We start from the raw sequence: 12,503 nt of genomic DNA, 5'->3' as shown, positions 1-12,503 counted from the left end.
CTTTCCTCCAGAGCATCTTATACTGGCTACTGTCAGTCAGCATATGGACTATATGGACCATTGGTTTGATCTGGTATGGAGATTCTTATGTTGAAAGCAGTGGGGGAAAAAATCTTTGTGTGTTCTTGAAACAGTACCCCAGAGTGCAGCAATTAGACCATCCCACAATATAGAAGATAAGAAATTAGAATACAACATTAAATATAGCTGAGCAACACAACAGTAAACTGTATTTGGAATGCAATGTTGTAAGTTGTAAACATCTCTAATGTTTTCACTTGTGATCTCCAGCTGCTAAGCTAGTGAAATATAGTTGCTCTGACGCCTCCATTAAAATCAGGATTGGGAAGAGGGAGAAATATGAAGGGAACCTATTACATGGAATATTCATTCCTTAAGGGGTCTCCACAGGAACTATCTGTGGATCCAGATAAAACCTCGTTCAACAGAATGGCCGAATCTCCACTGAATAGGTTTCAAAGATGAAAGATTTTGGCTCCTTAATATTCTGTTGAATACCATCCTCAATTTGTGCACTTCCTTCCCAACTCAGACCACACCAAAATTAAAGAATTTACTTACTGAAAACATGTACCAAAATGTGTAAATTTCTTCTTTCTACATATCTACTCCAATAACATTTTCTAACAGGCCTATATTTTTCTCTGCCAAACCAGACAGTTCAGTTTTTGCAGGCCAAAAAAAAAAAGAGGCAGAGGCAGCTTTAAAGAGAAGGTATTTTTGGTTCCAAGGAGTGATTTACATCTGCACACAATGAACTTTGAAAATTTTCCAAAAATGAAAGTGTGTAAATCACTCTAGATAAGGACATGAGGAGGGATTGTCTTAACATTCATTTTGTCACAGGATAAAAAAAAGACTTGAAATAGAAACAGAACAGATTCTAAAAGATTCAAATGCTTCTGAAAAGTAAAGGTTACTTACCTTGAATAGCAACGGTTCTTTGAGATGTGTCCCCCTGTGGCTGCTCCATGTCAGTGTGTGCACACCTGTGCACTCTGGATCAGAGATTTTTCTTCAGCAGTGACAATGGGTCTGCAATTGTGCCCTAGGCACCCTCAAGCTCTACTACAATGGCATACAGGGCAGGGCGGACTCACCACCAACACTCCAGTTCCTTCTCAACTATGAAAGTCCAATAAGAGACTCCAAGGCAGAGGGGAAGGAGGTTAGGTTGTGGATCACCTATAGGGAAACACATCTCAAAGAACTCCAGTTACCGTACAAGGTGAGTAACTGCTCCTCTTTCTTCGAGTAGTGTTGCTGGGGTGCTCCCCATCAGGAGACTCCTGAGCAGTACCTCCACGATGGAGGAGGGTGCTGATGAGGTGGATTCAGTACAAATTGTAGAACAGCTCATCAGCTCTGGAAACAATCACAAGAGCATAGTGCTGGAAGAATGAGTGTAACGAAGACCTGGTGGCTGCTCTGCAGATGTCTGGGATAGGTATGTTGCTCGACAGGGCAACAGAGGAGTAAGCAATAACTCTCAGAGAGGGGAAAACCCCTGAGGCTTTGTAACAGTTTAAGATGATCTGGCAGCCCATCTGGACAATCTTTGAGTGGAAATTGCCTGTCCTTTAATTCATTCTGCAATTGAGATAAAAAGAACCTAGGTTCTTTAGGTGAAGCCCTAAAGAACCTAGTCCTGTCTAGGTAAAATGCAAGAGCTCTTCTTACATCCAGTGTATGAAGAAAAGGAGTACTTGTGGCACCTTAGAGACTAACAAATTTATTAGAGCATAAGCTTTCGTGAACTACAGCTCACTTCATCGAATGCATCCGATGAAGTGAGCTGTAGCTCACGAAAGCTTATGCTCTAATAAATTTGTTAGTCTCTAAGGTGCCACAAGTACTCCTTTTCTTTTTGCGAATACAGACTAACACGGCTGCTACTCTGAAACCAGTGTATGAAGGCTCATTTCTTCTCATGAAGAACCCTCTAACCCTACAAAAAATGAACTGCATAAATTAGATTATTTAATTGTGGGTAGGCAGAGAGTTATGTTTGCTATACAATTTAAGAAGCCACAGTTACCATCATTTTATCAAATACAGAATTTTATTATATAGTGTGCATAAAAATATTTTAATAATTTACTAGCTAAATTTATGAGTAATTTGCTGGACACTGGCACCCTGAATGTTCTCAGGGGCTACAAAGTTTATTGCGGTGTAACATACAAAAGAAACTCACATGCCTAAGGTCACTATATCTTCTTAATAATAACTTGGCAAAATTTGTTTCATTGGACTTTCCCCATCTCCCATCCCTATTACATCTTCCTCCTTCAGAGTTTGAGAAACTTGCCCAAAGCTTCATATCTAACATTGTCTTTTGCTTAAACTAGGCTCACTTCATTCCAATACATTTCAAGATATGTATCTGGATGGAAACAAAGCATTGAAAGGGCATGACATTTTGATATTTTAATAGGGAAGGACAAAAGATGATGCTTTAAGAAATTATAACTTCTATGTCAGTGCAAGATTATATTGCTAGGGAAAGGATTCTGTGGAAGTCAACTGGAAAAAAAACAACAACTTGATATGGCTAAACTACAGAAAGTTTCCCCAAGAAACTTCAGTGGCCATGAAATGTAAAACAATGTAAATGACGGCCTGAAGCTGTTACTAGGCAACTAGTGCTCCACATAAATGGTGAAGCAGTTCCAGACCGGTTTGTAGTTTGACAGCTGGAAACAGAACTGGCTGGTCACATGACAAAGTTTGGGCTGCAGACCCCAAATCTTTGATCAGTAGGTTCTTTTGTTTTTGTGCACAATGACCACAATGAGAATTATTCTTTCCTAGATCCTCTGCTGGGTACTTAGGCATTTAAATTGAAAAAGGGGGAAGGAAGTGTTGGGGAGGGATGCCTGGGCAAGATGCCACTATTTATTTGTTGAACAATTTAAAAATGCAGTTCCTATTAAGTGTCTCAGAAACTAAATGTTTACTGTAATTGCCATGATGCTTCCTGTGTGTCTTCTTCATTCTGTTCACCATCAGGTCTGCCTGGGAGATTTGTTTAACGTTGCCAGAAGAGACCAAATTCTGATTTCATCTACCACATTGTTCATATTCACTGGCACTAAAATGTTCTGGATCCATTCTTAGTGCAAAGAACTGGTGTAATGAAGTCTAGGGAGCAATCCCTAGTCTGCTTGGAAGTGCTCTCCCTGAGAGGGTCACCTAAGCATTAAGCCTGAATACTCCCTTCAACTTACATTGAAGAGTTTGAGTGAAAAACTCGCATGAAAATAATGCCACTGAGTCCTTGATTGTCAATTACAACTAACAGAATTGTAGAGCTGTCCATTATTATGAAAGAGCAAAAGCCATAGATCAGATGAATCTCCTCCATATGAAATTGCAGCAATTTCAATCAATACATCTTATACAATATGTGCCCACTGTTACATGTAGATTGCTTCAATACATTACGGGTCCTGCCCTAGAAGTGAACTACTCATGACTTTTATATAAAATAGAAAATACTGATATCTATACAAGCAAGCTCTTTCTAGGACCCTTTTCTGCAACTCCCACTGAAACATTTCAACTGTTCACTCTCTCTCATTTTGAAACTGAAATCTGTGCAGATGGTTAACCTGTACTTAACATCTGGAGTTGTGCTCAGTTTCTGACCTCCGCCTTTCAGTCTCAGTTCCAGCATTGTGAAAATCCTTATGTATAACCTTAAAGTACTAGCAGTGGGGCTCCCATTCAGCAAAACACTTAAGCATATGTTTAAGTCCCATTGGCTTAAAGTTAAAATTAAGTATGCATTTCAATACTTGGTTGAACTGGGGCCTTAATCAGGACAGCAAAGTTCTTTAATTTTCATAGATCTCTGTGTGAGAAACTGGTTTGAGGAAAGGGAAATCAGATCCATATTTCTCGTTAACATGATCTATGTTTAGCTTGTATTGGCTTGAATGAGTCTTTTCCCCTGCAATATGACTCCATTTGTCCTGATGGAATCCTTAGTAATTTCCTCATCAGACCTAACACAGCTCAGTGCATAAACTCGTTACCAGTACTTACCTAGGGAGAAGATTCTACAGTAATATGGTTCAACTGGTGGTCAGTGTCTTCTTGTTATGCACGTCCAAGCTGAACATCATTCTACAGCTTGGAAAGTGTAACTACATGTGGGATACTGAGAGACTAAGGTAAGCTGTGGCGAACAGAGGTTAGTTGTCAGGATTTTGAAAACAGATATAAGCTGTGGTTTTAATTGTTTTCCAGCAGCATGCGGGGAGATGAGAGCTTCTTTTGAATTTCAGTCTCATCATTACCTTTACAAATCCATTTGTACACTTACAACTTTGGACAGACTAGACAATCATAATGGTCCCTTCTGACCTTAAAGTCTATGATTCTATGACAAGTGAGGAGCCAGAGTCTTGTCAAATGATCTCTATTCAGATAGGTCCCTATTGGCTACATCCCTATATACTACTACATATGTAAATTATTTCACATCTAATTAGTTGTAATTAATGTTTTCTGGTGGGTTCAAGATCCAACTGTTTGAATGGGTATCCTCAAAATTTTTAACTTTTTTTCATATATTTGCATTGTGGAGCAGTGCGCCAGAATCAAGCCCTTAACAAACAGAACAATAAGACAGGGGCACAGGACAGCAACAATTTAAATGAAAGCAAGTTGGGTAACTGAATCTTAAGTCTTTAGTGACTTCTCATTAAATAACCCTAATATAATATTGCCCTACCTTGCACCGTGAGCCTTTTACTGAAGCTCACAGTAAAATCAAACAATACAATAGGCATTTCCGCAACAGACTTTCCAATTTTCACTACAACCTTACTCCACTAATAATTTGGATTTAAGGATTTCATGCTCAATCCATAAAGAAGTACATTTGGGAAGCTTTTAAACAGAAGGTATTTAGAGTTTAGATTAATTTTCCCAGTCACCATGGTGTTTCATTAAGGGAGGGGATCTATCAAGTACAATCATGTAGAAGATATTATACAGCTTTAGAAATAATTCAGGCTCGTAGGGCTTAATGTGGTTTGGTATGTGCCTTGCTTTGTTAGATTTGTACAGTCTCTGTTACCCTCAGTGTAAGGAAAATATTTTGTTCTATTTATTTCAAGCATTCAGAAGGTTAATGATGCATGTGCCTTGGAGGGGGGAAAAGGGCGTGAGAGGGAAGGCTGCACCATCCTTAACTCAGCCCACATTCCAGCTTTCTGAATAGAAGAAATGGCCTGATCGCTATGGTGTGATTTTTACTCATCAAAATGCAGCCTTCCCACAGAACAGGTCCCTCCCGCCTTCTCCTGGAGCACCACGTGCCTCGCAGTCACATTACATTCCACTTGACTCAAACACAGTCTTGAATGATTACAAAGAGAAACACTGAAAATTCTCATGGTCTTAGAAAATTCAGAAAATGCACAAATGCAGCAAAAATAACTTCAGCTTCATAACAACAAGGAAGTGTTCTTTATTAACCCTTACAATCTAAAATTGTGTATGTGTTTATGCTCGATATTAATGTGTACCTTATGAAGGGGACGTTGCATGATGCTGGCTTGCTGTACTTGTCTTGCTGTTAGAAAGACCGTATTGACTTCATTTTAGCAGAAGTATATTTTAATTAGCTGTAGTGAAAAACATATGTAACACTGTAAGGCTATTGCATTCATACAATGTGCCTTTTTGAGGGGCAAAATGTACATAATATTTTTATTATAGACAAACCATAATGAACATTTAAATGTTACTTTTAGAATTTAGTTAGATCACCTATATATGTTCTATGATTAACTCTCAGATGAAATCTAGAATCTTTTAAAATAAAACTCTTCAGGATTAAACTTGATCATAATTTCAGATTTCTATTTTGGCTATATTTTCCATTTTAAGACTTCTCAAAATCAGAAGACATTTAATGAAAGAATTTTTATGAACCTTAACCATGTTAAATAACTTTTTGTAATATACAAATATAAACACACACACACACACACATTATACTGAATTTATCAAAGGAAACAAGTAAAAGAAGATTAGAGTCTATAAAAAAAGATCCAAATCTTAAAGTGCAACGTTTTACTTAAGATTTATGCAGATAGTTGTTAATTTACTAGAAAACTCTTAAAGGGTTTGATCGTGCAAATCATACTCACATAAATATTCCTTATTCATATATGAGTAGTCACAGTGAACTCAATAGGTTTACTTCCATGAGTAAGGACTGGGCCACAAAAGTGTCTGTAGAATATGAGGTCTGAGTTAAAAAGATCACAGAATCTTGCACAGTTATGCTTTTCTAGTACCATGTATTGTGAATCACATTCAGCTCTGGAACTACAATTATATTAAATACATCAAAATCAAACCTCAGCTAATCTAGAGAAACTTTGGAAAGGGAGATTCAATGCAGGAATTTTTCAAAAGCTTTTATAATTCTATAAAAAACAAACAAACTATAATACACTTCCCAAAAGACCCGCCTTGACCAGCATAATGATTTGCAATGAAGGAGACAAGATCTAAAAGAAACGTACATAAAACATGCACACGATTGCAGACCATTTTTTTCTTTCCACAGCAAAACCTTTCAAAATTATACATCTATCATTGCTATTCTGTTGACAGGAAAGGATTACGGTGGCGGCAACACAGTGGAGTATCATTTCATGTTAGTAGAGACAAGATGTTAAGGATATAGAAGTAATCTTTTTTCTCTGTCGAAGGACAAACAGTATTAAATTTATATGCATGCTTCTGTCCAGACAGCAAAGGACTTCCACACAACTCTTACTGAGGGTTAATAGCTCTTTGAGATTCTACTCTCTAATGTACCTTGGCATGAAATGGTCTCTCATGATTCATCTCCCCTTTTAATAGTAGCTCCAAGACTACAAGCTCTTTTTTTTTTAAGTTCTTTTATCCCCAGCTGAAGCAATCTGCATTTTCATTGGATCTGAGACCACATAGCGTGAACATTTTTTTCCTTTTCAGTTCTATTCTCCAGCAGCCCTCAGCAGACAGTTAGGCAATCTGAAGAACCTATTGAATATAGGGCACGATGTCATGCCACCCATAGAGGGGCCAATAAGGACTCTCCTTTGGACCATTACAAGGAGAAATGTACATATTGACTGTATTTTAATAGCTTATAGGAGCATTGTAAACCTCCGTGAGTTCACTGTAAATAGTAAGGGAGCCTTAAGGGTTTTATTCCGTTGGTTTTTTGTTATTTTTTAAATCTATCTTTGCTAAGTTTTCATGGTGCAGGAGTCACACAAGAACATTAAATATCAGCAAACATCTCTCTTTGCACTTCAGAAAATTTGTTTGGTTCCTATCAAAATAAAATGAAAACCCGAATCCTCATCTTTGGAGTGGACAGTACAACTCAGAAGGGCCTGAGCTCTAAGGGAGCTCTAAGGCCCAGGCCAGCTATGTGCCACATTGGTCTGTAAGAGCAGTCCAAGGCTGATCACACTTACACTGGCTGCCAACACTCTAAGGGTATGTCTATACTGCAGTTAAACACCCATGGCTGGCCTGAACCCAGGCTTTAGCCTGAAGCTGAAAATCTACACTGCAATTTTACAGCCCCAGCCCTACAAGTCTGAGTCAGGTGACGCAGGCCAGCCATGGGTGTTTAACTGCATTGTAGACATACTTTTAGGGCAGAGGTCATAAGAACATAAGAATGGCCATACTGGGCCAGACCAAAGGTCCATCCAGCCCAGTATCCTGTCTACCGACAGTGGCCAATGCCAGGTGCCCCAGAGGGAGTGAACCCAACAGGTAATGATCAAGTAATGGTCTCAAGTTGCAATGGGGGAGGTTTAGATTGGATATTAGGAAAAACTTTTTCACTAAGAGGGTGGTGAAACACTGGAATGCGTTACCTAGGGAGGTGGTAGAATCTCCTTCCTTAGAGGTTTTTAAGGTCAGGCTTGACAAAGCCCTGGCTAGGATGATTTAACTGGGACTTGGTCCTGCTTTGAGCAGGGGGTTGGACTAGATGACCTTCTGGGGTCCCTTCCAACCCTGATATTCTATGATTCTATGATTCTATGATTCTAAGTGATCTCTCTCCTACCATCCATCTCCACCCTCTGACAAACAGAGGCTAGGGACACCATTCTTTACCCATCCTGGCTAATAGCCATTAATGGACTTAACCTCCATGAATTTATCCAATTCTCTTTTAAACCCTGTTATAGTCCTAACCTTCACAACCTCCTCAGGCAAGGAGTTCCACAGGTTGACTGTGTGCTGAGTGAAGAACTTCCTTTTGTTTTAAACCTGCTACCCATTAATTTCATTTGGTGGCCCCTAGTTCTTATATTATGGGAACAAGTAAATAAAACTTTTCCTTTTCACTTTCTCCACACCACTCATGATTTTATATATCTCTATCATATCCCCCTCCTTAGTCTCCTCTTTTCCAAGATGAAAAGTCCTAGCCTCTTTAATCTCTCCTCATATGGGACCCATTCCAAATTCCTAATCATTTTAGTTTCCCTTTTTTGAACCTTTTCTAATGCCAGTATATCTTTTTTGAGATGAGGGGACCACATCTGTACGCAGTATTCAAGATGTGGGCGTACTATGGATTTATATAAGGGCAATAAGATATTCTCCATCTTATTTTCTATCCCTTTTTTAATGATTCCTAACATCCCGTTTGCTTTTTTGATTGCTGCTGCACACTGCGTGGATGTCTTCAGAGAACCATAAAAGATCTTTCTCCTGATTAGTTGTAGCTAAATTAGCCCTTGCTCTGCAGCTCCCATTGGCCAGGAACCACGGCAAATGGGAGCTGTGGGGGGGTGATACCTTCATACAGGGGCAGCGCATGGAGCCAACTGGCCGCCCCGAGCCTAGTGGCCTCTCCATATAACAAGCCAAACAATTATTAGAAATTCTAACACCTCTGAACTCTGAAGATGTTCAGAATCTCTTCTACTTCAGACATTTCTATAATGCCCCTTACCACACCATCTAATTTTTGACATTGTGGCCCAAACCCAGACATTAGTTTTTCAATTAAGGCATCTCAGTAGAATGAAAACCCCAACTCTTCTCTGTGTAATGAAAACCTCAAATCGAAAAGCCCAAAACACTGACAGAGTTATTTTAAAAGCAGTTACAAATAGTAACTTGTGTGTATAGATTGCTATTCTTTCTAGTGGATTAATGCGTGCTCCCTTACCAATATTACCCCTTGATTTTCCTCCAATAACTCCATAAATTGAAAGCCTGAAACCTTGGCAAGTCTCTTTCCCAGCTGCAGCCATACACACTTCGTGATACACCTTTGTCTGTGAGCTTGTACTTGTTCACTAAGTGAATTATGAGGAGTGAGATGTGTCACAATAAGTGTCATGGGACCACCACTCACTTTGAGCTGCCTGGATCACCTGCTTATTTGGAATGGAGCCTCCTCTTGGCTGTGATGAGGCTATGAACAGGTAGGCCTTTGAGGAGACTAGTCATGCAAAGCTTAACTCATTTTATAAGGAACTTGTGGTTTTTTTTTTTTTGAAAACGGTTTCTACCCCATCAACTAGATACAACTTATGTATTTTTAACACTCTAGTGTTGCAAACAGCCTTCAAGAAGTAATCACGCCTAAACAACTCATTAAGAATCTCTTACCTGTAGTAATGTTTCTTCTAGCTAAGATATCAAGCCTTCATTGGGAACATGGAGAGATAACCTTGTTGCTGCACCCACAAACCTAGGACTTCTGATGAGGAGGTTTTCTTTGCTTTTATATTGGAACTGAAAAGAGATTGGCTGAAAAGAGAGGAAAGACTCCACCTAAGTTTCATTCCTAAAGGAGGTGAGGCTACAGAAATGGGCTAGAGGGGACTGTGGGTAAACATGCCATATATGGATTACTAGGGGAGAATAGCTAACCAATGTTTTTTCAGTTCTAAGGTACTTAACTCTAAGAATATGTTGTATATATCTTTATCAGTAGGTTTTCAACTTTGTTGTTTAACACTTTCCTTTTCACTCATGCTGGAATATCACTATTACCACAAGCTTGTTCTGTTCTACATGTAGGTACAGTAACTCCTCACTTAAAGTCGTCCCAGTTAACGTTGTTTTGTTATGTTGCTGATCAGTTAGGGAACATGCTCATTTAAACTTGCGCAATGCTCCCTTATAACGTTGTTGGGCAGCCGCCTGCTTTGTCCACTGCTGGCAGGGAGAGCAGCCTGTTGGCGCTAGCTGGTGGGGGCTTGGAACCAGGGTGGACTGGCAGTCCCCCTATCAGCTCCCTGCTCCCCTAAGTTCCCTGTGCGGCAGCTGCCCAGCAGGCTATCAATTGCTGGCAGTTCAGCTGTCCCTCCCCCCACTGCCATGTGCTGCTACTGCCCTCTGCCTTGGAGTTGCTCCCGGAAGCCTCCTGCTTGCTGTGCGGGGGGAGAAGAAGGGGGCTAATGTCAGGGTGTCCCTCTCCCACCATGCTCCTGCCCCCTGCTTACCCCCATCTCCATAGAACGGGGCGGGGGGGGGGGGGACGACACATGACAAGATTCAGGATGAGGCAACTTGCTGGCTACTTAAAAAGGCAATATACTTTGAGTGTGGTCAGAGTACTTAAAGGGGCAATGTGCATCTCTCTCTCTCTCTCTCTCTCTCTCTCTCACACACACACACACACACACACACACACAGGGTGTATATCTCTGTCTCCCATGCTGTCTCCCCTCCCTCCATTTGTGCTGCCTTGAAGAGCGTGAGGCTACATTAACAACGTGTTAACCCTTAAGGCCTCAGCCGAGTGCTAGTTCATCATTTAGCAGTAAGGCATTCCCTGGGAAATATCCCACTCTCTTCCCACCCTCTGATTCCACCACCTCATCCAAGCTTTACAATCATCATTGCTGTGTACAGTTTTAAATTGTTTAAAACATGTATTGTGTATAGTCTTTTATCTGGGGAAAAAAATTTCCCTAGAACCTAACCCCCTCTAATTACATTAATGCTTTTGGGGAAATTGGATTTACTTAACATCGTTTCACTTGAAGTCACATTTTTCAGGAATATAACTACAACATTAAGTGAGGAGTTACTGTATTGCAAAATCGTTTGACTATCAAAGTTGAAGTACATCACAGGGTATGTCTGCCCTACAAGGATAAGGTGTGACTGTAGCTTGTGTAGTCATACCCAACCTAGCTTTTGGGGAAATGTGGTGTACTTTCTGAGGGTGGGAGGCATTTTTCTTTAGACTTCTTTAAGTGGTGAAATTAAACTTTTTGAAAACTTTGGTAATTACTTGAAATATTTTTATAGAATGTAGAAAGATACCTTGCATTTAGTCTGCCCCCCTCTCCATTCTTGGGGGGGAAAGTTAATTCACACTGTCAGCAGCTGTCCCTTCCCAACTCTAGTAAGCATGGTTAATGCAGTTTTACATTAAACTTTTCTGGATCATGCAGCTATTGAAGAGCATCCATCCCTGCATGAGGATAGAGTTCAAGAACTATAACTAGTGCTCTCTATTTACATTAATATTTTAATTAGAAAATGTCAGGCTAAAAATCAGTATTTCTACTTGGAATATTAGGGGAGCTGGGATCTCTGTAAGAATGCAAGGAGTAACTGAAAACAGTCAGATGTACAGGGAGGGGGGAAATACAGAAATCATGGATTAAAATGAGCCACAAAGACAATACTAATGTGGTAAGACAGGGCAATATGCAAATAACTGCATGTACCAGAAACTCTAATCCTATCAAGGATGCCTAGGATGTTAATTTGACCATCTTTCACAGCTCATAAATCTATCCACTGCAAAGACAAGCTGCCAGATGCCATCAAGTAGCACTTCTTTCAGGCTGGCGGCTTCAGCATAGATGCCTGGATCATGCCTCAGTAAAGACTAATAAAGAGCTTTGTCTGTGTGGACTTGAGAGCAGCTTCTCACATTTTGCTACAATAGAGAAAAACAGTGGGAAATGTGAATGACATTGTCAGAACTGGTGGTCTCTCTTGTGCTGTCTTCGCCATACTGAGGTATAGATTTCAAATTGTTAATATGCAGATGAATCTATCTTACCTCCTAACAATTAATAATATAAACTACTGGAGGATTAGTTTATTTAATCCTCAACTATAAATACAAATTTAGCATAGTTCCTTTTATGTTAAGCAGATAATCCTTTTATATTTAAAACTCAAATATATACCAAACTATTTCTATTATGATGTGATTTAATTATTTTATTTCATTCAGGGTTTAGACTGGAAATTATCCTGTTTTAAAGCAGAGTAATTTACATTTTCCTCTGAAACATGCATCACTTTTACCATTCACAGTGTCATTTTAAACTCTGTGTCTAACAGTCTAGGATTTTGAGTTTGAACCAGAAAACATCCATTCTTGAGCTCTGCGCCTTTAAAGCATGGCTTTTACAGAGTGGCTTTTAAAGAACCCAATTAAAGAGGGTGAAATGACA

General features: G+C 39.6%; 1 long non-coding RNA gene across 4 annotated transcripts; it reads right to left on the bottom strand.

Moving 5' to 3' along the window:
- Window positions 1-10,221, bottom strand: LOC122461081. Of its 4 annotated transcripts, XR_006282801.1 has the most exons (5): window positions 9,685-10,221; window positions 5,562-5,660; window positions 4,072-4,204; window positions 946-1,386; window positions 1-124 (listed from the first exon to the last, which is right to left on the bottom strand). It is a non-coding gene; the product is annotated as an uncharacterized LOC122461081 (long non-coding RNA). The 4 variants fall into 4 exon arrangements; XR_006282799.1 differs by lacking the exon at window positions 1-124 and having other exon boundaries at window positions 724-1,386; window positions 5,562-7,074; XR_006282798.1 differs by lacking the exon at window positions 1-124 and having other exon boundaries at window positions 724-1,386.
- Between the last annotated feature and the right edge of the window lie 2,282 nt (window positions 10,222-12,503).

The sequence above is a fragment of the Dermochelys coriacea genome, chromosome 7, assembly GCF_009764565.3.
Source record: "Dermochelys coriacea isolate rDerCor1 chromosome 7, rDerCor1.pri.v4, whole genome shotgun sequence".
Lineage (NCBI taxonomy): Eukaryota > Metazoa > Chordata > Testudines > Dermochelyidae > Dermochelys > Dermochelys coriacea.
The sequence above is the reverse complement of the archived record's forward strand: the minus strand, read 5'-3'. Positions and strand labels throughout refer to the sequence as shown.